Here is a 24,940-nt window from a genome sequence, read left to right as displayed (position 1 = left end):
CACCATATCTTCTCTCTCCCCCTCACCATATCTCTCCTCTCCCTCTCTCTCTCCCCCTCTCTCTCCCCTCCCCATATCTCTCCTCTCCCTCTTCTATCTCTCCCCCATATCCCTCCTCTCTCTCTCTCCCCCATATCTCCTTCTCTCTCCCTCTCTCCCTGCATATCTCCTTCTCTATCTCTCCCACCATATCTTCTTCTCTCTCCCCCTCCCCATATCTCTCCTCTCCCCCATATCTCTCCTTCTCTCTCCCCTATATCTCATTCTCTCCTCTCTCTCCCCCACCATATCTTCTCTCTCTCTCTCCCACCATATCTCCTTCTCTCTCTCTCTCTCTCTTCTCTCTCTCCCCCATATCTCCTTCTCTCTCTCTCTCCCACCATATCTCCTTCTCTCTCTCTCTCCCACCATATCTCTCTCTCTCTCTCTCCCCTGTGTCTCCTTATCTCTCCCTCACTCCCCATATGTCTTTCTCTCTCTTCAGTCTCCCCCTCTCTCTTTCTCTCATATCTCCTTCTCTCTCCAGTTCCCTTTCTTTCCATCTCTCTCCCTATATCTCCTTCTCTCTTTCTCCCCCCCCTCCCCTGTGTCTCCTTCTCTCTCTCCCTCTCTCTCTCTTTCTCTCTCTCCCCCCTCCCGTGTCTCCTTCTCTCTCTCCCCCCCATGTCCCCCCATATCCCCCCATATCCCCCCATATCTCCTTCTCCCCCCCATGTCCCCCCATATCTCCTTCTCCCCCCTCTCTCCCTCTCCCCCCCATATCTCCTTCTCCCCCCTCTCTCCCTATATCTCCTTCTCCCTCCTCTCTCTCTCCCCCCTGTGTCTCCTTATCTCTCCCTCACTCCCCATATGTCTTTCCCTCTCTTCAGTCTCCCCCTCTCTCTCTCTCATATCTCCTTCTCTCTCCAGTTCCCTTTCTTTCCATCTCTCTCCCTCTCTCTCTCCCCCTCTCTCTCTTTCTCCCCCCCTCCCCTGTGTCTCCTTCTCTCTCTCTCTCTCTTTCTCTCTCTCTTTCTCTCTCTCTTTCTCTCTCTCCCCCCCTCCCCTGTGTCTCCTTCTCTCTCTCCCTCTCTCTCTCCCCCCCATGTCCCCCCATATCTCCTTCTCCCCCCCTCTCCCCCCCCCCCATATCTCCTTCTCCCCACTCCCTCCCTATATCTCCTTCTCCCTCCTCTCTCTCTCCCCCCGTGTCTCCTTATCTCTCCCTCACTCCCCATATGTCTTTCTCTCTCTTCAGTCTCCCCCTCTTTCTCTCTCATATCTCCTTCTCTCTCCAGTTCCCTTTCTTTCCATCTCTCTCCCTCTCTCTCTCCCTCTCTCTCTTTCTCCCCCCCTCCCCTGTGTCTCCTTCTCTCTCTCCCTCTCTCTCTCCCCCTCTTTCTCTCTCTCTTTCTCTCCCCCCCTCCCCTGTGTCTCCTTCTCTCTCTCCCTCTCTCTCTCCCCCCCATGTCCCCCCATATCTCCTTCCCCCCCCTCCCCCCCCCCCCATATCTCCTTCTCCCCCCTCTCTCCCTATATCTCCTTCTCCCTCCTCTCTCTCTCCCCCCTGTGTCTCCTTATCTCTCCCTCACTCCCCATATGTCTTTCTCTCTCTTCAGTCTCCCCCTCTTTCTCTCTCATATCTCCTTCTCTCTCCAGTTCCCTTTCTTTCCATCTCTCTCCCTCTCTCTCTCCCTCTCTCTCTTTCTCCCCCCCTCCCCTGTGTCTCCTTCTCTCTCTCCCTCTCTCTCTCCCCCCCATGTCCCCCCATAATCTCCTTCTCCCCCCATCTCTCTCCCTCTCTCTCTCCCTCTCTCTCTTTCTCCCCCCCTCCCCTGTGTCTCCTTCTCTCTCTCCCTCTCTCTCTCCCCCCATGTCCCCCCATATCTCCTTCTCCCCCCTCTCTCCCTCTCCCCCCATATCTCCTTCTCCCCCCTCTCTCCCTATATCTCCTTCTCCCTCCTCTCTCTCTCCCCCCTCTCTCTCTCCCTCTCTCTCCCTCACTCCCCATATGTCTTTCTCTCTCTTCAGTCTCCCCCTGTCTCTCTCTTTCTCTCATATCTCCTTCTCTCTCCAGTTCCCTTTCTTTCCATCTCTCTCCCTCTCTCTCTCTCTCCCTCTCCCCCCCTCATATCTCCTTCTCTCTCCAGTTCCCTTTCTTTCCATCTCTCTCCCTCTCTCTCTCCCTCTCTCTCTTTCTCCCCCCTCTCTCTCTCCCTCTCTCTCCCTCACTCCCCATATGTCTTTCTCTCTCTTCAGTCTCCCCCTGTCTCTCTCTTTCTCTCATATCTCCTTCTCTCTCCAGTTCCCTTTCTTTCCATCTCTCTCCCTCTCTCTCTCTCTCCCTCTCCCCCCCTCATATCTCCTTCTCTCTCCCTCACTCCCCATATGTCTTTCTCTCTCTTCAGTCTCCCCCTGTCTCTCTCTTTCTCTCATATCTCCTTCTCTCTCCAGTTCCCTTTCTTTCCATCTCTCTCCCTCTCTCTCTCTCTCCCTCTCCCCCCCTCATATCTCCTTCTCTCTCCAGTTCCCTTTCTTTCCATCTCTCTCCCTCTCTCTCTCCCTCTCTCTCTTTCTCCCCCCTCTCTCTCTCCCTCTCTCTCCCTCACTCCCCATATGTCTTTCTCTCTCTTCAGTCTCCCCCTGTCTCTCTCTTTCTCTCATATCTCCTTCTCTCTCCAGTTCCCTTTCTTTCCATCTCTCTCCCTCTCTCTCTCTCTCCCTCTCCCCCCCTCATATCTCCTTCTCTCTCCAGTTCCCTTTCTTTCCATCTCTCTCCCTCTCTCTCTCCCTCTCTCTCTTTCTCCCCCCCTCCCCTGTGTCTCCTTCTCTCTCTCCCTCTCTCTCCCCCCCCCCCATGTCCCCCCATAATCTCCTTCTCCCCCCTCTCTCCCTCTCCCCCCATATCTCCTTCTCCCCCCTCTCTCCCTATATCTCCTTCTCCCTCCTCTCTCTCTCCCCCCTGTGTCTCCTTATCTCTCCCTCACTCCCCATGTCTTTCTCTCTCTTCAGTCTCCCCCTCTCTCTCTCTTTCTCTCTCTCATATCTCCTTCTCTCTCCAGTTCCCTTTCTTTCCATCTCTCTCCCTCTCTCCCTCTCTCTCCCTCTCCCCCCCTCCCCTGTGTCTCCTTCTCCCCCCCCCATGTCTCCTCCCCCCTCTCTCACTGTCCATGATGGCGGTGTTCTCCAGGCTTTAATGAGGCCGTGTCTGAGATCTAAGTGGCAGAGCGTAACTCAGAGGACAGAGGAACCTACATCTGTGAAAGAATTAGAGAGTGTGTGTGAGGGAAAACTGAAAAGAAAGAAAGAAAACAAGGTCAACAGACAGATGAAGATGGAATCTACTGTATAATGTCACATTCAGAGGGAAAATATCAGAATATCCTTAATTACATAAGAATCCAGAAATTAATATAGAACTTTTACTTCCTTATGCAGCTGCATTCCACACAAACACCTGCTTCCCCTCATTTCAGGGTCACATTAGGACCTGAGAAAATCTGCGCCAGAAACGTTGAACATATCCAGCTCATAAATCAAACAGCGCTCTTTACATTCTACTGTAAATGACCTCAGACGTCTTCACTGTGGTTCAACTTTAAAGTAGGGCTAAACTACTTTATTAGCTTCACCTTCACTGCTGCACAGCTACAAACTAATCTGGGGTTTCTAATAAAGTGGTCAGTGAGTGGAAGTACAAGGTAGGCGTTTCCAATAAAGTGGCCAGTGAGTGCAAGCACAAGGTAGACGTTTCCAATAAAGTGGCCAGTAAGTGGAAGCACAAGGTAGGCGTTTCCAATAAAGTGGCCAGAGAGTGGAAGTACAAGGTAGGCGTTTCCAATAAAGTGGCCAGAGAGTGGAAGTACAAGGTAGGCGTTTCTAATAAAAGTGGCCAGTTAGTGCAAGTACAAAGCAGGTGTTTCAAATAATGTGGCTAGGTGAGTGCAGAGCACATAAAAGTGAAGTACAGGTGCTGGAGACATGATCATTTGCTGTTCAAATACATGCGCAGAGGCTAAAAGAGGTTTGCACCTGCAAAATTAGCATTCCTGCATTTCACAGCTGTTTACTGCTTTCCATTCATACTCAAAAACTGCTGCATGTGCACTTAAACCACACACACACACACACACACACACACACACACACACACACACACACACAAAAACGTGTGTGTGTGTGTGTGTGTGTGTGTGTGTGTATCATGCCAGGACATGGGGTCATACAGTGCTGTGCAAAAGTCAGACAGCTCCTCCTTTCACTCATTCAATTTCCTGTCAGAACGGCCAATTACTGCATGTTATTCATTTTCCAGCATCTAAAAAAAAAAAGAGCTGAAAACATTTATTTAACAGAATGGATGGAAGCTGCGCCAGAAACGTTGAATATATCCAGCTCATAAATCACACAGCGCTCTTTACATTCTACTGTAAATGACCTCAGACGTCCTCACTGTGGTTCAACTTTAAAGTAGGGCTAAACTACGTTATTAGAAAGCCTTCACTTCTAGCTTCACCTTCACTGCTGCACAGTTACATACTAACCAATATATATATATATATATATAAAAACATTACAGAAACACCTGTGAATGTTTTCAGATCTGAAGCAGCTTCATTTTCTCCTCTCTCTCAAAGATCAAAGCTTCAAGTGCTGTTTATCTGATGAGGCAGTTTTGGGGTCGACCAGGTCTTCCAGGTGGTTGTTAGGGGCCACATTTTCTATGCAGCTCTTAATATGTTTTTTTTTTTTTTTTTTTTTAACTCCAGTTTTTTCAACTTCTACTTCCAAGTGAAATGTCTCATATCTAATCTTCTCAGAAATAATATAATATATGTAGGGCGTTCACTGACGTTCGCAAAACATTGTATGTGCCTTATATTGTGTTAACTATAACCTTAACCGTTTATTATGGAGGTTTTCTCTTTCAGTTCAATTCCAGGTTTACTAAAATCAGCATAATTTTGTCCAAAATAACGGGAAACCAAAAGCACACGTGCACACACACACACACACACACACACACACTTAATTAACACACTTGAAACAACAGGCACATAATACACCCTGCTCCTTCCTGCACACCCTCACCAGACCCGAGTGAAAGCCCAAAGAGAGAGGGAGTGTCCCTCTCTTTAAAAATGCCATTGTTTTAAGTGGCCCATGAGTGCTTTTTTCTCTCGGCTTCTAAAAAGGTCTATTCTGGCTCCAATCCTGCTTTTCAGCACGACACCACCTCCGCTCTGTATGGGCCATTATCCCCTGAACAATTGGGTAAAAACCAACATGGGTGTGCTGAGATGCAGCCAGGAGAGAACTCGACCCCCCTAGGCCTTCCATTGACGCCCTGGTGGTCACCGTTAACCCCTTAAAACCCTGAGGGTCTGTAAGTGGGTCGACACTTCAGTTCCTCATTCTCATAACTAAAGAATGTTTTATGTCAACTAAAGACATTAATTAACATAAAATAACTAAATCATCTACAGCAGATCCTGAATAATCCACAGTAGTAGATTAATTATGTGTGGGCGTTACTGAATAATCCACAGGACGTACAGAATAATCTGTAGTAGTTCATGAATAATTCATAGAAGAATAGTCTGTTATTCCTAGGAAGTACTGAATTATGTCATGGCAGTTACTGAAAAATGAATAGCATTATTTGAACAATTCACAGGAGTAATTACTGAATAATTCATAGTAATTATTGAATTCATAAGCCTCGACATTTAAAGGAAAACAATTGTTTTTCGACCTAATCTTTATCTCCTGCCTCTGTAGTTTACAGTATTACATCTACTGACAAATGTGCGCAGGTTTAAAACACTTCATAGGAGCACAGCACCCAACACTGCTGCCTCATCACTGAATCACTGACCACTATCACCATGACGATGTTTACATGATCACGTCTCCGTCAATGCCGACATGTACATGCAGCACAAGATTAGCTCAAGATGAATCAAACGCTTTGCCTCAACTCTTCTCCTCCCATCTGTCTGCACTCCATCACTCTAAAACCTCAGCACTCCAGCAGCCCATCATCACCCCAACACCCCATCACTCCAATACCCCAGTACTCCAAAATCTCAGGACTCCAGCACCCCAGAACTCAAGCAGCCCATCATAACCTAACCCTAACCCCAACAACCCCAGCACTCCAACGCCTCATCACCCCGCTCCAGCACTATAGATTCCTATTACCTTATCACCCCAACACCCCAGCACTTCAAGACCCCAGTGCCTCATCACCCCTCTCCAACACTACAGCATCCTATCACCTTATTATCCCAGCACCCCATCACTCCACCAAAACTCCACAATTACTCCAAAACCCCAGCACCTCATCACTCCAATATCCAATGCCCCAGCCGTCCTGCACCTCATCACCCCAACACTCCAGCACTGTAGCACTCCAGCACCTTATTACTGCAACATGCCAGCACTTCAACACCCCAGCACTCCAGTACCTCATCACTCGAATATTCAACACTCCAGTCACTCCAGTCTTCCAGCACCCCATCATCTCATCACCCCAGCACATCATCATCCCAACACCCCAGCGCCCCATCACTCCAATACCCAATCGCTCCAATATTCAACAATCCAGTCACTCCAGTCTTCCAGCATCCCATCATCTCATTACCCCAGCACCTTATCATCCCAACACCGCAGTGCCCCATCACTCCAATACCCCTGCACTCCAGCACCTCATCACCAGACACTCCAACACTATAGCATCCTATCACCTTATTACCCCGACACCCCAGCACTTCAACACTCCAAAAAACCCAGCACTCCAGCCATCCAGCACCTTATCACCCCAACACTATAGAACTCCATCACTTTATTACCCCAACACCCCAACACTCAAACACTCCAACATCCAACACCTCAGCCCTCCAACACTCCACCAAAACTCCATTACTCCAAAGCCCCAGCATTCCAGCACCTCATCACTCCAATATCCAATGCCCCAGCCATCCAGCACCTCATCACCCCAACACTCCAGCATTGTAGCACTCCATCTCCTTATTACCCCAACATGCCAGCACTTCAAAACCCCAGCACTCCAGTACCCAATCACCTCATCATTATCATCCCAACACCTCATCACCTGAAACCACTCCAGCACTCCAGCATCCCATCATCTTATCACCCCAGCACCCCAACACAGACAGACCCCTGCATTCCTTGAGCTGGTGGAGATGGAGTGAATTCTGGCTGGACATTTCCAGTGCAGAGTGTGATGCTAAATTAAAGCACATTTGGCATCCACACACAGCACCCACGCACGCACACAGGCACACCATTTGGCTGAATTTTAAGCTTCTACTATCTTGTACGTTGCTATGCCAGCTGCCCTGAATCTCTACTTTGTCTTGAGTGCTTTATGCTAGTTGTAATACATTTAAAGCAATTATCTGCTGACATCGACATGATTCCAGCATTATTCCCATATCAGTGCGCATGTTTCCTCCCACTTTAATCCAGCATTTTCTGCTGATATCCGCCAGATAGTTAGCACCTAATCAATGCCATCCTAGTCTCCATGTACTGTACAAACATATCGCAATTACAATATATAAAGCAATGTAACTGCCGTGTATTCTTTTGTCCACATAGTCCAGCAGCAACGTGAAGAGCTCAGAAATGCACTTGTTTGCAGTGGAAATGTAAAGCTGTGTCCAGCAAGGAACAAGTGCCGTCCTTCTGCCCTTCATCATAGCAACGGCCCCTCATTATCACCTCTGGAACAGCCACACTTTCACACAGGCAGCTGGTGGACATGCTAATTCTGGATCATACGCAGCCCACCTACCAGCAGAGTCAGCGTCAGTGCGAGTGTGAGTGCTGCCTCAGGGTGAGAGTGTAGTACGCCGAGCACTCCCGCAGTGAAATAACTCCCACTCCTGAGAGTAAACACACAACACACAATACACAAGCACAAACCTCCCCCCACCGAGACGGCAGACACTCCATACACCCCACTGCAGGCCTCGCTACAGACTCAGTGCATTAAGATCAGCCTCTATGGTGAAAGAGGGGATGCTCTGAATTTACCCATAAAATACATTTCCAATGCAAGCACATATCAGTGCAGCTACTTCAGGGAATAATTATGTTGATCACATATTAATATATTTTGTTAATGTGGAAATGATGTACACATCCGAGTCAGGTATATATACACAGTACTGTGTGAAAGTTTTCGGCATCTAAGCAGGTTTTTAAACAGTTGACCTCAGCAGTGAGTTTTACACAATATACATTAGAATAAAGTCGTATTCATAATTCAAATAAACATAAAAACATTAAAAAGTAACAAGAATTTCTTGGGTCCATATTTTTCCTCGACACCTTCACAGCCGCCACAGAGACTCGTTAATATCATCAATTACATCATGAGCTCAATTTACTGACGCACTGATTGGTCAAACCAGGAGCTGCTTTTTAACATTATTAATGAATATTTTATAAATTTTGTTTATTCAAATAACACTTTTCTCAGCAAATAAAAACCAAACTACACAAATAAATAGATTTTGAAAATGTGTCTTGGGCGCCTAAGACTTCGCACAGTACTGTAGATCTCTGTGATCTAACAGTGAGAGTCACGGTGGTAATTCAAAGTAATAATAATTGCTTCTAATGATATTCAGTAAAGTGTGCACTACATTCCAAATGGTTCAAATAATAGTTTTTTTGACCCAACTGAAGCACCTTCTCTACTTCTCTACGAAGATTTACACCTTAAACCCTTTAGAACCACAGAACCACGCATTCTTTTCCCTGTGAATGTGGACATGGACATAGAGCCATGAACATCACTACAATACAAGGATGCTTTTTGGTGCTAGATAGAGCCCCTTTCAAACGAATGTCCTGTATAGAACCATATGTAACCCGTTCTCCATCTAAAGAGCCATTTCACCATGCAAAGAACTATTTAAACCCTTAAAATCCCAGGCTTATTATACACCAAGGCCCAGTCCCATTTTGCCCCTCACCCCTACCACTTAGCCCTACGGCTCTGTTTTGTGCGTTCATGTCTATGCGTGGGGTGTCCTGATTCTTGTTGAGATAGAGGGGGTGGGGTGAATTGCTGGGGCTACATGACCCTCCAAACAAAGTTTTTTAACAGACTCCAAACAGAGATATCAGGAAAAAAAAAGGAAAAACCAGCAAGTTGGCTGTGCAAGAGACCAAAGAAACCCACAAACGTGAGAATTGTCACTGTTAAAAAATGATAATAACCACTATATTATCTTAGTTTGTCATTTCAGTGTATTGTGGTCCTTTTATTCATAACAAGCATACAAATCTCTAGTAGTATGCTGATGTCTCGGTACCTAGCTAGCTAAATTTCCCACTTCACCTTAAAATTACAGTGGATGCTAGCTAAATTCAAACATGAAGCTGAACAAGAGACCAAAGAAACCCACATATGTATTTCCTCTGCTAAAAAACTAAGTTAACCACTGTATCATCTTAGTTTAATGTCGTTTCAGTGGATTTTGGTCCTTTTTCTTCATAACAAGCATAAAAAAAAACAAAAAAAAAAACATGCTATCGTCTCTGTGGCTAGCTAGCTAACTTTCCCATTCCACCTTAAATAGTCCAGCAGTTCTGATGCCATAAGCTCCAGAATGTAACTGCTGCTCCATTTAAGGTGGAATGGGAAAATTCGAACAAGAATCTGGTGAATATCTGATTCAGCTTCATATCACTGAAGAATTAGGGGTGGGTGATAATAAATAATTGCCCCCTCTTTGAAGGCGCATGATGCCCTAAAAGTAACTAAAGCCCAGCAGTGAGGAGCTGAACTTTCCCCTCCTCTGCTGTCACTGCAGACGGGCAGGGTCGCCTACAGAGCAGCGCTAGTAGCTGTTAATGAAGTGATGCTCTTTATTTGAGGGTCTCATTTCAGAGGGAAGATCTCAACCACTGCCCTGTAACTCAGTTCTAAGGGGCAATGTGATACCTGAAAGCAAGGGGTAGAGATAAAAATAAGAAATAGGATTGGGCCTAAGGCCTATTATTCAGTAACTACAGGCACTTAAATGCAAACTGGTTGAACTGTTCTTAGGTTATAGAAGTGTGTATAAAAACTTCAGGGCTCTGACTATTGAAGGGGTTAAGCATGCAAGTGGCTCTTCGAGTGTTCATGGTTATATATAGAGCCATTGTCTTTACGTTTTTAAGTGTGCAGTTATGGGAGTAGTGCTGGTTTCCAGTTTGGGGTGGGGGGGTTGCAATAAACTGTGGAGCTGTGTAACCATAGAAATTTAGAGTAGCATAGCTACGCAAATGTGTATACTGTAACCATGGAAATGGGTGTAGTGTTACCATGGATACGTGTAGCCTAACCCCGAAAAATGGGTGTAGCATAAGCAGGTGCTTCCCACAGAGAGACAGCAGGTTTTTATCAGTCAGTGTGTTAATCCCACTTCCATCATCAGGAATACGACAGCTGTGCTGCGAGAGCCGACCTGCTGAACTGGAGTTTTGAAAAGTGCTTCCACATCTACGTTCAGACTGAAAAGTGCACGTATTCCCATAATTCCCCAGGCTTTAAGGGGTTAACCCTCACGCAGGCACAGAAACGGCATCAGCTGGGTCAAAGTGACTAAACCAACTGGGCGGTTTTCTTTTTTTCTCTCTGCAGCAGAAAGAAAAGAAAGTGATTTTGAGCGTCTGCCCACACGCAGTCCAAAAATACCCCCAGCCACGGACTGGTTCGGTCTCGGGCCTGTTCAGCTGCGGGGCTGATCTTTAGTGCGCCAGCGTTCCCCACAATAAACACTTACTATGATTCCCTGGGGTGGGGGAGTGAGTGAGAGTGAGAGTGAGAAAGTGAGTGAGAGTGTTGGAGAGCGAGTGAGAGTGTGAGAGTGAGTGAGAATGAGAGAGTGAGTGAGAGTGACAGAGAATGAGAGACAGAGTGAGAGTGTGAGTGAGTGAGAATGAGAGAGTTAAAGAGTGAGTGAGTGAGAGTGTGTGAGTGAGAGAGAGAGAATGAGAGAGAGAGTGAGAGTGTGAGGGAGAGTGAGTGAGGGAGAGTGTGAGTGAGTGAGTGAGGGAGAGTGTGAGTGAGTGAGTGAGGGAGAGTGAGACAGTGAGTGAGTGAGGGAGAGTGAGACAGTGAGTGAGGGAGGGAGAGAGAGAGACAGAGAGAGAGAGAGAGAGAGTGAGAGAGAGAGAGAGAGAGAGAGAGAGTGTGTGAGAGAGAGAGAATGAGAGAGAGAGAGAGTGTGTGAGAGAGAGAGAATGAGAGAGAGAGAGAGAGTGTGTGAGAGAGAGCGAGAGAGAGAGAGAGAGAGAGAGAGAGAGAGAGAGAGAGAGAGAGAGAGAGAGAGAGAGTGAGAGAGAGTGTGTGTGTGTGTGTGCGCGAGCGAGCGAGCGAGAGAGAGAGAATGAGAGAGAGCGAGAGAGAGAGAGAATGAGAGAGAGCGAGAGAGAGAGAGAGAATGAGAGAGAGCGAGAGAGAGAGAGAGAGAATGAGAGAGAGCGAGAGAGAGAGAGAGAATGAGAGAGAGCGAGAGAGAGAGAGAGAATGAGAGAGAGCGAGAGAGAGAGAATGAGAGAGAGCGAGAGAGAGCGAGAATGAGAGAGAGCGAGAGAGAGAGAGAATGAGAGAGAGCGAGAGAGAGAGAGAATGAGAGAGAGCGAGAGAGAGAGAGAATGAGAGAGAGCGAGAGAGAGAGAGAATGAGAGAGAGCGAGAGAGAGAGAGAGAATGAGAGAGAGCGAGAGAGAGAGAGAATGAGAGAGAGCGAGAGAGAGAGAGAATGAGAGAGAGCGAGAGAGAGAGAGAATGAGAGAGAGCGAGAGAGAGAGAGAGAATGAGAGAGAGAGAATGAGAGAGAGAGAGAGAGCGATATCTCAGCCCATAGTGGTGATAAGGTGCTACCTTCACCAGGTCACGGACAATTGAGCAAACCCAACATAGCAAAGAGTTTACACCGATACGCTACACCCAGAATAACCATGACACGCATGCCAGCTCCACGCAGTGCTGATTAAAACAGTTACGTATCTGACATCTGAGTGCTCTATGTGGTATTACATATTAGCCGCACACCATATTCATCACATACTTACTCATTAGAGTTGACGGTACTTATTCACTATTAAGGGTGTAATGAGTTTAATAATCTTTGAATAATCGGTCTTTCTCTCTCAGTGGCTACATTTACATGCAAAGATTTTTGGCAATTCAATCGAATGCATTCTGCTTATCGATTAAGACAGGAGGTCTTTATTCTCACTCTACTCAACAATCTGATGGAAAATCTCCGTTTACATGCTCACTACAAGGAATCTGATCCAAAATTCTGTGCATGCATAGAGCAACACTAAGGCCCAATCCCACTTCTCACCTCACCCCTACCACTCAGCCCTTAGCCCTCCATTTGCGTGTCCTGACTGTTGTTAAGATAGAGGGGTAGGGCGAAGTGTTTGGCCCTCCAAATGGAGCTTTTTCAGAGGTTGCAAACGGAGAGTTATGAGAAAAATAGAAAAACCGGCAAGATGGAGCACAAGAGACCAAAGAAACCAACATAAGTAATGTATGTAACCCTGTAAGTATTTCCTCCATTAAAAAATTACGTTAACCACTGTATTATATTAGTTTAATGTCATTTCAGTGTATTTTGGTCGTTTTCTTCATAACAAGCTAATATCTCGGTAGCTAGCTAGCTAACTTTCCCGTTCCACCTTAAATAGTCTAGCAGTTCTGACAACTGAAGCACCAGAATGTAACTACTGCTCTATTTAAGGTGGAACGGGAAACTTCGAACAAGAATCTACAGAGCAGCGCTAGTAGCTGTTAATAAAGCAATATAATGGTTTTTTTTTTTCTTCATTTTGTAGGGTAAGATTACAAAAAATACACTTGAAAACAAGGGGTAGGGGCAAAAAGAAGAAATGGGTTTGGGCCTCCGTGTGGATGTTACCATGACAACAAGCATCACGTGAGTCCAGTCAGAGTGAGATGAGCAGCAGTGAGCAGTGCTTGTGTTTTTAATTGCTTTAAAATGACGTCAGACTCAGGAAAACGTCCTTCACACATCCTTCTTAAAGAAGGCCAAGAAGAAGACGTCGTGTTTTGAGACACATAAGCTGAATGTCCGTCCCACCGCCGTCTTTTAAAGATCAGAGCATGAACTTCGTCTCCTCTGCAGACCAGTTTCTGCTCCACCTGAAGTTTCTGCACACCTTCTGCTCCTGTTGAACGGTATAAACCCTCACTATGACGTGACACACATGCAGAACAGACTTAAACTTTCCGATAGGGAACGTAATCAGATACAGCCATTTACACGGATATTATTCTTCTATTTAACGGATTATTTACAAGATTACCCACTTTGTTCAATCAGATAGAAACTGCATTCTGAATGGCCTCAATAGGACTAGACTATTCTGATTGAGGTGTTAACCTGGACCTATTTTATTCTGACTGAACAACTTGTTGGATTATTAACAGATTATCGACCTGCATGTAAACGTGGCTAATGACCAAATGTAGGCATCTGGGTGTGAAGTAGGCGGAGCAGGGGACTGGGCTTCTTCTATGGACGCACCCACATTCAAATGCCTTTTTTTCCTGAGATCACCTATAAACTCTAGAGATTGCGAATATTATTGTTATTGAGAAAACTGAATCTTGACCTCAAAATCAAACATTCTGACCAGAAAAAAAGCAGTTGGGGTTTTTGTGACGTGCATCAGTTTCATTATCACTTCATGGCAGTTCAAAATGATACATGTTTTTTTTTCGCTGATTGGTCGGAAATACAAGGACCCTGTTACCAATAAAGAGCCAATAAAACCAAACCTAAATTGATCTTTAAGACTGAATGGTTTGTCAATTTGAATCGAACCGTGTCTCAGATGCTTGGCCAAGAATGCAATCTGTGTGCTGAAATCTAAGGGACTGATTTGCTACTATTTTAATTAATTGCTGATCTGCCTTTATTAGCAGCAGCTTGTGCTGCAAGAATGATATGAGTGTCTTTTATAAATCAGATGTTGAAACAGACAAATTACGTGGACAGTACAGCACTGATGCGCTGCTGGAAGAAGAGGAAAGCATGCTCTGAGATTGATGATCCTTTTTTGGTGCAAATATTCCCCAAAACCAGGACCGCAACTGAACCAGAATTCATTTGGAAGCGGACCGAGAACTAAGATTTGTTTAGTACAAAGCCTAGAGCGAAAGTTTCTGATGCCTTAGAGCAGGAGTGTCAAACTCAACCACTAAAAGGGCCATATTAAGAAATCTCAGAAAATTCATGGGCCAGCTGGGTGTTTATTTCATTTTTACTTAACCTTCACTCAGAATCTGCCAAAACTGCAACAGCAAAATAGACATCGGGGCAGTCGTGGGCTACAGGTTAAGGAACTGGCCCTGTGACCAGAAGGTTGCTGGTTCGATCCCCAGAGGCGACAGTACATGACTGCGGTGCCCTTGAGCAAGACACCTAACCCCCAACTGCTCCCTGGGCGCTGTGGATAGGGCTGCCCACTGGTCTGGGCAAGTGTGCTCACTAGTGTGTATGTGGTGTTTCACTGCACGGATGGGTTAAAGGCGAAGCTGAAAGTTCTCCATTGTGGGACTAATAAGGGTCACTTAAAAACAAATTGTTATTTAATAATTTTTAACTGCCCATTTGCTTAAACTAAACACCAGGCATCTTTTCTTTTTGTGTAACCACATGCCTAGAGATTATTGTTGGGGGAAGGGGGTCAGAACGCACAGTGCTGCAGTGGATGATGGGGACTGTAGTGCAACTCGGGGTGAAATGGGCTAATAAGAATAAAACATTTAAATCATTTCGCGGGCTGAACAGGACTGTGTCATGGGCCTGGCTTGTGTTCGAGCCATGGAGGCTTTGAACGTCTGGTTCCATTGGCAACCACTGTGAACAATTCAGACTTCAGAATGTTGCATTTCTCGCGGCTACGAACGACTTTGCTGACACTGTAATAATGAGTTAATTATGCAGGAAAACATATAAATTTGCCTTTAAAATGTCACATTATCACATTTATTAAAAGATGAAATCCTTTTTTTCCCCCTCACAGTGCGTTACAAACAGAAACAAAGCCAACGCAATCGCAAGTCAGAGCAGCTGGCCACAAATACCAAAACCAACACAGACTATTGGTTTCAAAGTAGCTGAACCAAATAATTCAGCTACTGTTGTGGGTAATAAATGAATAATAAGGCTGCAGTTTAAGAGGTTAAGACATAAAATATTTAATTCACTCAAACAATTCACCCTCTCCCAACGGAGTAAGATCCTTGTCTGAAACTTGTCTGGACTGAGTACATTAAAAATTGCCTTCAGACAGAAACAGCTCACAATGAAAGCGAAAACCAACAGCAGAAATGTGGAGTCCCACAGCATCCTCCACTCACATTTCTCGTTTATCTGGGGAAACAAACACACCCCCAGGGTAAGAGTGTGTGTGTGTGTGTGTGTGTGTGTCTAGTTCTGTATGTCTGGAGGGAGAAATGTTTGCTGCAACCAAATAAATGACCAGAATTGCAAAGCGGTCAGGCCTGAAACACTCCTTATAACTTCAGTGTGAGTGGGCGGGGTTTAACTTTTACTACATTACATAAACAGTGAATTCAAAATGGGCTGTGCTTGCTGCTCAGTCTCCATGCACAGCGAATACAACTCTGAGTGCGTTTACCTGCACTCAATATTATGATCATAATCGGATTTCTGCAGTTATCTGATTATTCAAATGGTCATGTGAACAGCTCACTCTGTTCCAGAAATCTGGTAAAGAGGCCGAATTTTGGCTCAGTAATCAGATTTCTCAGTGCTGTAAACTCTTACTCTGATTTCTTTCAGATTTCTCAGTCTGAGCATGTGCGAAAACAGACAACAGTATGTTTACATCACGTCATATAATAACACACACACACACACACACACACACACACACACACTATATATGTGTGTGTTTTTTTTGAGCATTTCACAAAGTTAAAGACAACTGATGTTTTAAAAAAACAAAAATTGACAAAAACAGGTGTGTGTGTTTGCATACATGTATATATTGCTGTTATCTCATGTCTCGTTATCTTGCTCGTATCTCCAGTTTTGTTGTTTTTCAGTTTTTGACATAATTTGAAAATGGCTGTTGATCTTTACATTGTGTGTAAATTTCATGAGAAAAAGAAATGACCCAAAATTACCTGGAAAGACGTCTGACTCCATTAAAGCTCCATTTTTCCTTCTCCTGTAAAACTACCATTTTGGAGATACAACGTGATTCTTTAATATTATATTATATTCAGAGGTGGACAGTAACTCAGTAAATGTAATTAGTTTCTGTACTTAAGTAGCGACTTTTTATTTTCACTCCACTACATTTCAAAGTCTAATATCAGAATTTTTCCTCTGCTACATTTTGAGAAATCTGTCGTTCCTTTTGGTTTCTATGTGTATAAAAACGTAACATGTCAAAAACGAAAGAAGCGCAAAGCAAGAGCACCAATCAGGGCACAGCGGTCACTTTGTTCTGAGCTTATTCTGACCTGTTGGTCATACCGACCCAGTGCAGCAGACGGTTCAACTTTGCTTGTTTGTAAAAGTGATTTCAGAGCCACTCGGTTCTCCCTGATGGAAACTGTTCGTGAAAGTATTTTGTGCTTATGATCATTTTAATAGACGTCAGCGTCACTAATTAATGACCTTCTATTAAAAGACTGGTTTACCAAGAGAGATGCTGGAGGATTTTCACCTAAAATGAGTTCATGAAGCGAGTCTTGTTATAAAAATGATAACAGGACATCAGAGCCAGAATTAATCTTTTAGTACTTTTATTTTGATACTTAAGTACATTTGAAGGTAAATACTTTAGTACTTTTACTCAAGTGGAGGTCTAAAGGGAGGGACTTCTACTTTTACTGGAGTAATATTTTACCTTGGGTATCTCTACTTCAACTCCAGGACATGATTTGTGTACTTCGTCCACCACTTATATATATATATATATATATATATATATATATATATATATATAATATATATATAGTGTTTTATATATATAAAGAAAAAGAAAACCTCAGCAAACCTCAGGAGAAAACCTCGTACCTCCAAAATGATACATAACACATATACATACATCAATCATCGGTGGCATTTCCCCATTATCTGATTACTCAAGTCCATGGAAACGAGTTGATCAGATTACTGACAAAACCTGATTTTCTGCAGTTATCAGACTGCTAATTACATGTAAACACACTCAGAATGCTTTGTGAATTTATCAGTTTACATAACACGTGAAAGTATTCTTGGATTTCCATGATTTGGGCATAGCTTCGGTTTCAGCTTATCTGCCTGTGTAAAACACTTCACTGCTAAAACGTAAGTGCTTTGTTATGAATAAATAAATATCTAATATTTTTTATTATTATCATTAATAAAAAGCTTTGAATCTCTTGTTGCCCTGTCTTGTTTACTGTGAGGGAGGCTATAAGATCAGCTATAGAGATTCCTCTTTGCCAAACTCGGCACTACAAAAGCCCCCAGAGAGACCACCACACTGCCCACTCACACAAAACGCGCTGAAACAGAGAATAAAGGGAGGGAACAAGAAGAGGAGAGCGTGTAAGCAAATCTGGACACAATCAGGGTCACACAATGAGGACAAAACAGGGAAATGATGTGCTTATACAAGGCGAGAGAGAGAGAGAGAGAGAGAGAGAGAGAGAGAGAGAGAGAGAGAGAGAGAGAGAGAGAGAGAGAGAGAGAGAGAGAAAGAGAAAGAGAGAGCGAGCGAGCGAGCGAGAGAGTGTGAGAGAGAGCGAGAGCGAGAGAGAGCGCGAGCGCAAGAGAGAGCGAGAGAGAGCGCGAGAGAGAGCGAGAGCGAGCGAGCGAGCGAGCGAGCGAGAGAGAGAGAGAGAGAGAGAGAGAGAGAGAGAGAGAGAGAGAGAGAGAGAAAGAGTACCCACATTCTCCTGCTCCACAGATTATAGTCACAATTTCAAGCATTTCTCAGCATTAATAAATGAATATGCATTCCATGTGAGAGCAGAGAGAACCGTCTGATCCCCGACAGCACTGACAGCTATAGGTGGAACTCTACAAGCGACACTGATTCAGGTGGAACTCTCGGCCTCCTCTGCATTTCTGTTCACAGATTTCAAATTATATCGATGTGATTGGAATTATAACAGTATCAGTGATGTTACTTAAAAACATTATCCTCTCTGAATGGATTTGGCTCAGATTTGACTAATGTTTGATGGTGTTTATAGTAAAGCAAAGCAAATTAAGCCATGTTGTGTTACTGTGCTATAATACCAGTATTTTATTCACTTTACTTTGTTACTTTCTATAGATCCAGACTGATGTAGCATCATTATCTACGTTTATAAAATGTGCATAAACTGGCAGAAATTTATGGTTCCATTTTTTTTATTGGTCTAATCATCATGAAATTTTCACATAAAGTTAAACACAACTGATGGAGAAAAATAAACCTTGACAAAATCGGAGACACACACACACACACACACACACACACACACACACACACACACACACACACATTACATAATTGCAGTCCTTACTAGGCTGCTATGAGGACAGGTCAGCTTTGGAAAGGGTCATAAACAAACACATAACTGTATTAAATGTACTAATTTTATTTGTTTTTAATTGCAATGAGTGTGTATAATAGCAATATACTTCCCAGATAACAGTATTTTAAAAATCCAATGTTCTTAGGGGCCTAAAAGCTGTATATGTAGTTGTGGACAGCGTATGCAACATCAATAACAAAAAAAAATAAAAAATTCAGTGTTGCCACAAAAAATACTATTAAAAAACAATGAAAACAATGGTTTGTGTTCATAGCTCCACCTGCTGCTCCGCACTAAATTCAAAAGAGGAACCCTCCCTGTGTTGAAACATGCAGTTGGTCAGTGTTCTTTAACCACTGCTGACACCCAAGACATACGCAAGAAAGAGTACTGTGGGGTAATCTATCACAATCGTGATAAATCTCGTCATGTGCAACAATCCAGCCTGCTCTAGTAATGTAATCTAGAGTAACACTATAATGTAGTAGACTAAGGCTGCAATGTGTGTTTATATATGTATATACAGGCAAGCATGTATGGCAAAAATGTAATATCACGACACTTTGAGAGGTTTTGACGATACGCAAGGTCACTATATCCATTAGTTTTAACATCTGATAAGTTAAAGCAGACAAAGTAGAGACATTTTAAAAAATATTTTTAAAATAATATGAAAAATTATGAATATAGTGAGATATTCAACATTTCACACACTGTGAAAACATCCAATTAAATTAATTATGCCTTCTTTGTGATCAAGCATGTAGTTAGGAAGTTCTGATGATTACCACAATATAGTCAGGGAAGCATTCAGCAACAATTAATCATTCTAAGAATAATTTTTATCATACTGAATACACACTATAATTCCAAATAATTCACTCACTCATCCAAATCATTGAGTTCAGGTGTTCCATTCACTTCCATGGCCACAGGTATATAAACCCAAGCCCCTAGGCCTGCAGACTGCTTCTACAGACATTAGTGAAAGAACGGGTCACTCTCAGGAGCTCAGTGAATTCCAGCGTGGTACCGTGATCGGACGCCACCTGTGTAACAAGTCCAGTCGTGAAATTTCCTCACTACTAAATATTCTACAGTCAACTGTCAGTGGGATTATAACAAAGTGGAAGTGATTGGGAACGACAGCAACTCAGCAACCTCAACCCGATAGAACACCTCTGGGATGAATTAGAGTGTAGACTGTAAGCCAGGCCTTCTCGTCCAACATCAGTGTCTGACCTCACAAATGTGCTTCTGAAAGAACGGTCAAAAATTCCCATAAACACATTCCTAAACCTTGTGGAAAGCCTTCCCAGAAGAGCTGAAGCTGTTATAGCTGCAAAGGGTGGGCCGACATCATATTAAACCCTATGGATTAAGAATGGGATGTCACTCAAGTTCATATGCGTGTGAAGCTAGACGAGTGAATACTTTTGGAAATATAGTGTATCTAACACACACACACACACACACACACACACACACACACACACACACCTAACACAAACCAATAATGCAGTCTGCTCTAGATTTCTGACGTTTTCTGTGTGCCACAGTATGCTGTAATGTGATGCAATGCATAATTAATGTATTGTAGAAATCACAAACTCTTATAGCACATCCTCTAAACACAGTAATAACACAGTACGTGAGCCTGGTGTTGATCTTTAGCAAGTTATTGCTGCTATAAAATGATGTAATGTATATGCAATGTATAGGTAACACACACAACGCATCCAAAACAAATCCAATAATGCAGTCTGCTCTAGATTTCTGATGTTTTATATGTGCCTCAATATGCTGCACTGTAATGCAATGTATAGTTAACAGAGTCCATATTATATTTGTGAAAATCACAACTTCAGATCCAAAAGATGTATGAACAGTGAAATTATGCGGTCTGCTCTAGATACTTGACTACTATATGTGCCATAAAGCACAGTAATGTAATGTAGAGTAACACTATAACGTTATGTACACATCACAAACTCTTAATGCACATCCTCAAATGATAAACACAAATGATACAGAAATTCAGCCTGCTATTTAGCAAGTTATCTGTGAGTTACATGAGATTATATACATACATGCACACACACACATATACATATATACATACACACACATATACATATACATATATACACATACACACATATACATATATACATACACACACACACACACACACAATATATATATCTCGCTGCTGTCGGAACAAAACGTCCAAAATGGTAACTTTCCAGAAGAAGGAAAAAACATGCATTACTTTCAATGTAAGTCAATGGAACCAATGGAACCAATGGAACCAATGGAACCATTGGAACCCCCCCCCCCCCCCCCAAGTCATTTTTGGCTGATTATTTTGGTCCATCCTTCATGAAATTTACACACAATATAAAGGCCAACATGCATTTTCAAATTTTGTGAAAAACTGAAAATCGACCAAAATGTCGATATATGTGAGATATATATTATATAAATAAAACACATCCAAAACAAATCCAACAATGCCGTCTGCTCTACACGTGTGACGTATTATATGTGCCACAATATGCTGTACTATAATGCATTGCAGAATGAACAGAGTCCATATTATGTATATAAAAACACAAATGCAGATCCAAAAGATGTATGAACAGTAAAATTATGCAGTCTGCTCTAGATATTTGACTACTATATGTGCCATGAAACAAAGTAACGTAATGTAGAAATGTCAAGTTCTTAATGCACTAATGATAAAGACATAAATGACACAGTAATTCAGCCTGCTATTGATCTTTGGCAAGTTATCTGGGCTTTAAATTATGTAATGCATATGCAATGTATATGTAACACACAAACACACACACACACATAAATCACACAAGCACACATAATACACATGCAAAACACCCAACAATGCAGTCTCCTCTACACTTCTGACAATATGTGCCACAATATGCTGTACTGTAGTCCAACGAAATAATGTCCATATTTTATATATATAAAAATCACACATGCACAGCTGAAAGATGCATGACCGGTGCAACAAGGCGGCCTGCTCTAGACGTCTAAGTGCTGCGATGCAATGCAGAGTGAATCAATGAAAACAAAAGAGCTATTTCTGTCTCCTGGCTGAGATTCTGCCACATAAACAAGGGCCATAATTTCTCCGAGATCAGATGCCGTAAGGCCTAAATCCCCCACCTTAACCCCTGCCTGTGATGCTGTCCCTCTACAGCGAGCCGTGGTCAGTTCCACTCACACTGGCACCAACAAAAGCTGCTGAGCTTTCAGCAGAAGAGCAGAGCCCTAGCTGGCTGGATGGGCCCTCCACTCTACATGCCATATTCATCCACTGATCCCATGCGTTTAGACCCAGGCCTGGTGATCCCATGACCAGAACAGCTCAGCCTCACAACATTTAAACCCCCCCAAAGCCAAAAAGACACCATTTTGAGTGTCTCTCCATGCTGCATGGAGTGGAAAACTGTATGGAGAGGGAGAGAAAGAGAAGTGCATCCTTCTCATGCATCCTGACGGCTCATCTGATGGTGCTACAAAAGGCCCGTTTCATAAATCGCTTAACGCTTAAACTCTCCGCCACCTTCCAGGGGGTTAAGGGCGCACACGAGAGCGCAAAGCACCAGCAAACCAACGTCGAGGTCTTTCTTCAGAAGTCTGCCTCAGGCGCCACAATGTAACTGCTGCACCATTTAAGGTGGAACGGGAAAATTCGAACAAGAAGCTGGCGAATAGGAAGCCAAACTCCAGCCTCGTCTCCCCAGAGCTGGACAGCTGGAAAAAGGTAGGGCTTAGGAAGAGAAAGGAAGGTCGTGGAAGGAAAAACAGCACCGTGCACGGCCTGACTCACCAGCTGGGTCTCGATCTCTGGATTCAGAGGCGAATGTGTCCGGCTCCTTTGTGGCTCGAGTCTGAAGGCAGCCTCGCTGCTGCTGCTGCTGCTGTTGCTGCGGCTTCGACAGGCTCCAGTGATCTCGGGGGCTTTTTCTCTTTTTTGCAGGCGGGATGGAAACAGAGAGAGAGTGGGGGATGGTGCAGATACCAAGGGGTGGGAGGGTGCAACGAGAGAGAGAGAGAGAGAGAGAGAGAGAGAAGAAGGGAAGAGGGGGGGCGCAAACACACAGTGGGAGGAAATGTCACTGCAACAAAGTATCTCCGAGAGGAGCTCCAATCAAAGCCGAGCAGGGGAGGGACACGGCAGGCGTGGAAAACTACACCTCCCAGAGGCACTTTCGCGGGCTCCGTCTAACACGACATACTGCACTGTTTATGATAGCTTATTAACACACACACACACACACACACACACACACACACACACACACACACACATACATACATATATATATATATATATATATATATATATATATATATATATATATATATATATGCTCTCGTGCTCTAATTTGAATACGTTTAATAAAATCTGTTTGTTTAATTCCTCCAGGATGTAATCAGAACTGTGCATTTACCTGATTGTTTAAATAAATGTAAAATATAACAAAAACTAGATAAATGAACGCGGCCGTTTACAGCCCATAGTTTCAAATACACATTGTTTTTACAAATGGACGCACGCTAAAATAGTCTTAAATCACACCAGAGGCGTTATAAAAGGCAGAATGACTTTTTGGACTGGAACACGGACCGGACTACAAATCCCAGCAGCACTAGCGCGCCGCCGCTGTTGTTGTTGTTGTGGACGCCACGCGGTGACGTTGGCCGGCTGTGTTTAAAACTTCCCGTTTCTCTCGTTATAGCAGAAATGCGGCTGCTAAACGCCAGAGGGCGCACGCGAGCAAGACCTAAATGAATAGGGGTGAACAGAGCCGCTTATCCAGGACGTGCCTTACGTACACAGCACAAGAGTGTATTTCACTAATAAATAAATAAATAAATAAATAAATAAATAAATAAATAAATGCATTTTCCCTTTTTCTATAGCAAACGGATTTTAGGCAGTAGAGCGTTAGCAGTACTGATACTGAGCGCTGATTGGCTGGCATTACTGCTACTGAGCGCTGATTGGCTGGCATTACTGCTACTGAGCGCTGATATCTAATGTAATTTATATTCATGCTTCTAAATCACTTCATGTTTATTCATATATGAGTTGCTGAGCTTCGGCACAAATATAGATCAAGATATGATCATTTCATTGACATCATTGGCCACAGTCATAGCCTATTTATTGAGCTGTGCTAAACTTGTGACATTTCTGAGGTAAAAATGATCAAATTCTGTGTCACGTTGAGTTAAATTGGCTCTTTTCGGAGCAGCTTTTGTCCTTACATGAGTTTTTCACTGTCCGGTGTCCAAATAGGGCAGTGAACCATGTTTGTTTACGGCTCTGTAGCTTTAAATCTGAATGAAGCCTCCTGAGTTCTGCACTGTCTCTTTACCAGCCCGTGATGATCTGTTTTCTTTCCTACATCACAGAGAGCGGTTCAGCCTGAGCCGCAGTGAGGAGGAAGCACTGCACCGCCATCTAGTGGCCAACACCGTCACATACATTGTAGACTTAAAGGGTAATTTCACCAATGTTTCTAAATTTCTTCTTAAATAACAGGTTGAAATCTAAACAGAATCATTCAGAGCGGCTCGGTGGGAAACGCTCTGTTCTAGAGAAACTAACAGAGTCACAACTGCTCACAGTGGTGGTGATAGGAACCAGACGTCCACCTCTAAAAGCTCCCTCACAGAAAGTTCCTACAGTAAATGGTTATGAATTCACTGCCTGATGTCTCACACGATTTTATGACAGTTTTCAGAAGATTTTGTCCTGAAACAGATTTTTAAAATCCATATGTCAAATTTCTGCATTTTAAATAGTCCCCCAAAAAACGTACCTTTTCAGACTAATCGGTTTTCCCATCATCAACATTCCATATAAACTCAGAAGACTCGTGTAGGTTCTCTGGTGGTTCTGGATGGTAAATAAAATATCTATATGTGTGTTGTAGCCATGGCGACCCCTGGTTCCCATCACCACCACTGTAAAGGCACCTGAACTATTTCACACCAAACCACTCTGAATCTCTCTGTTTACATCTCAACCACTCAATTATGGGGACACTTTGAGAAATGGTGGAATTCCCCTTAATGCATGTTCATAGTAGTTATTGAATAATCCTGAATCATATTTGAGTTAAAGAGGTTCTTTATGAATCCACGCTGAGATCATCATAAATATCTTTAAGTCAGGATGAAAATATATAAATACACATTTGTTCTCAATAGTTTGGGCCAGATAAAATTGATCTTTTGCTGATTTTCTAAGCGTAAATCAGGAAACACATCCTCTACAGAGAACACACCTCTGCACCTTTTA

The 24,940-nt window shown here is 43.5% G+C and overlaps 1 protein-coding gene across 3 annotated transcripts in view; it reads right to left on the bottom strand.

Moving 5' to 3' along the window:
* The window catches only part of fam168a (family with sequence similarity 168 member A), a 74,715-nt gene extending 52,026 nt beyond the window's left edge, over positions 1–22,689 (bottom strand). The window contains exon 1 of one of the 3 annotated variants that reach the window (XM_017704144.2): positions 22,457–22,689. The gene's annotated coding sequence lies outside the window, so the exon portion shown is untranslated. The remainder of the gene's footprint in view (positions 1–22,456) is intronic. The other 2 variants (XM_017704142.2, XM_017704143.2) reach the window with 2 other exon arrangements.
* Positions 22,690–24,940: the final 2,251 nt, after the last annotated feature.

Source organism: Pygocentrus nattereri, chromosome 7, assembly GCF_015220715.1.
Source record: "Pygocentrus nattereri isolate fPygNat1 chromosome 7, fPygNat1.pri, whole genome shotgun sequence".
NCBI lineage: Eukaryota > Metazoa > Chordata > Actinopteri > Characiformes > Serrasalmidae > Pygocentrus > Pygocentrus nattereri.
The sequence above is the reverse complement of the archived record's forward strand: the minus strand, read 5'-3'. Positions and strand labels throughout refer to the sequence as shown.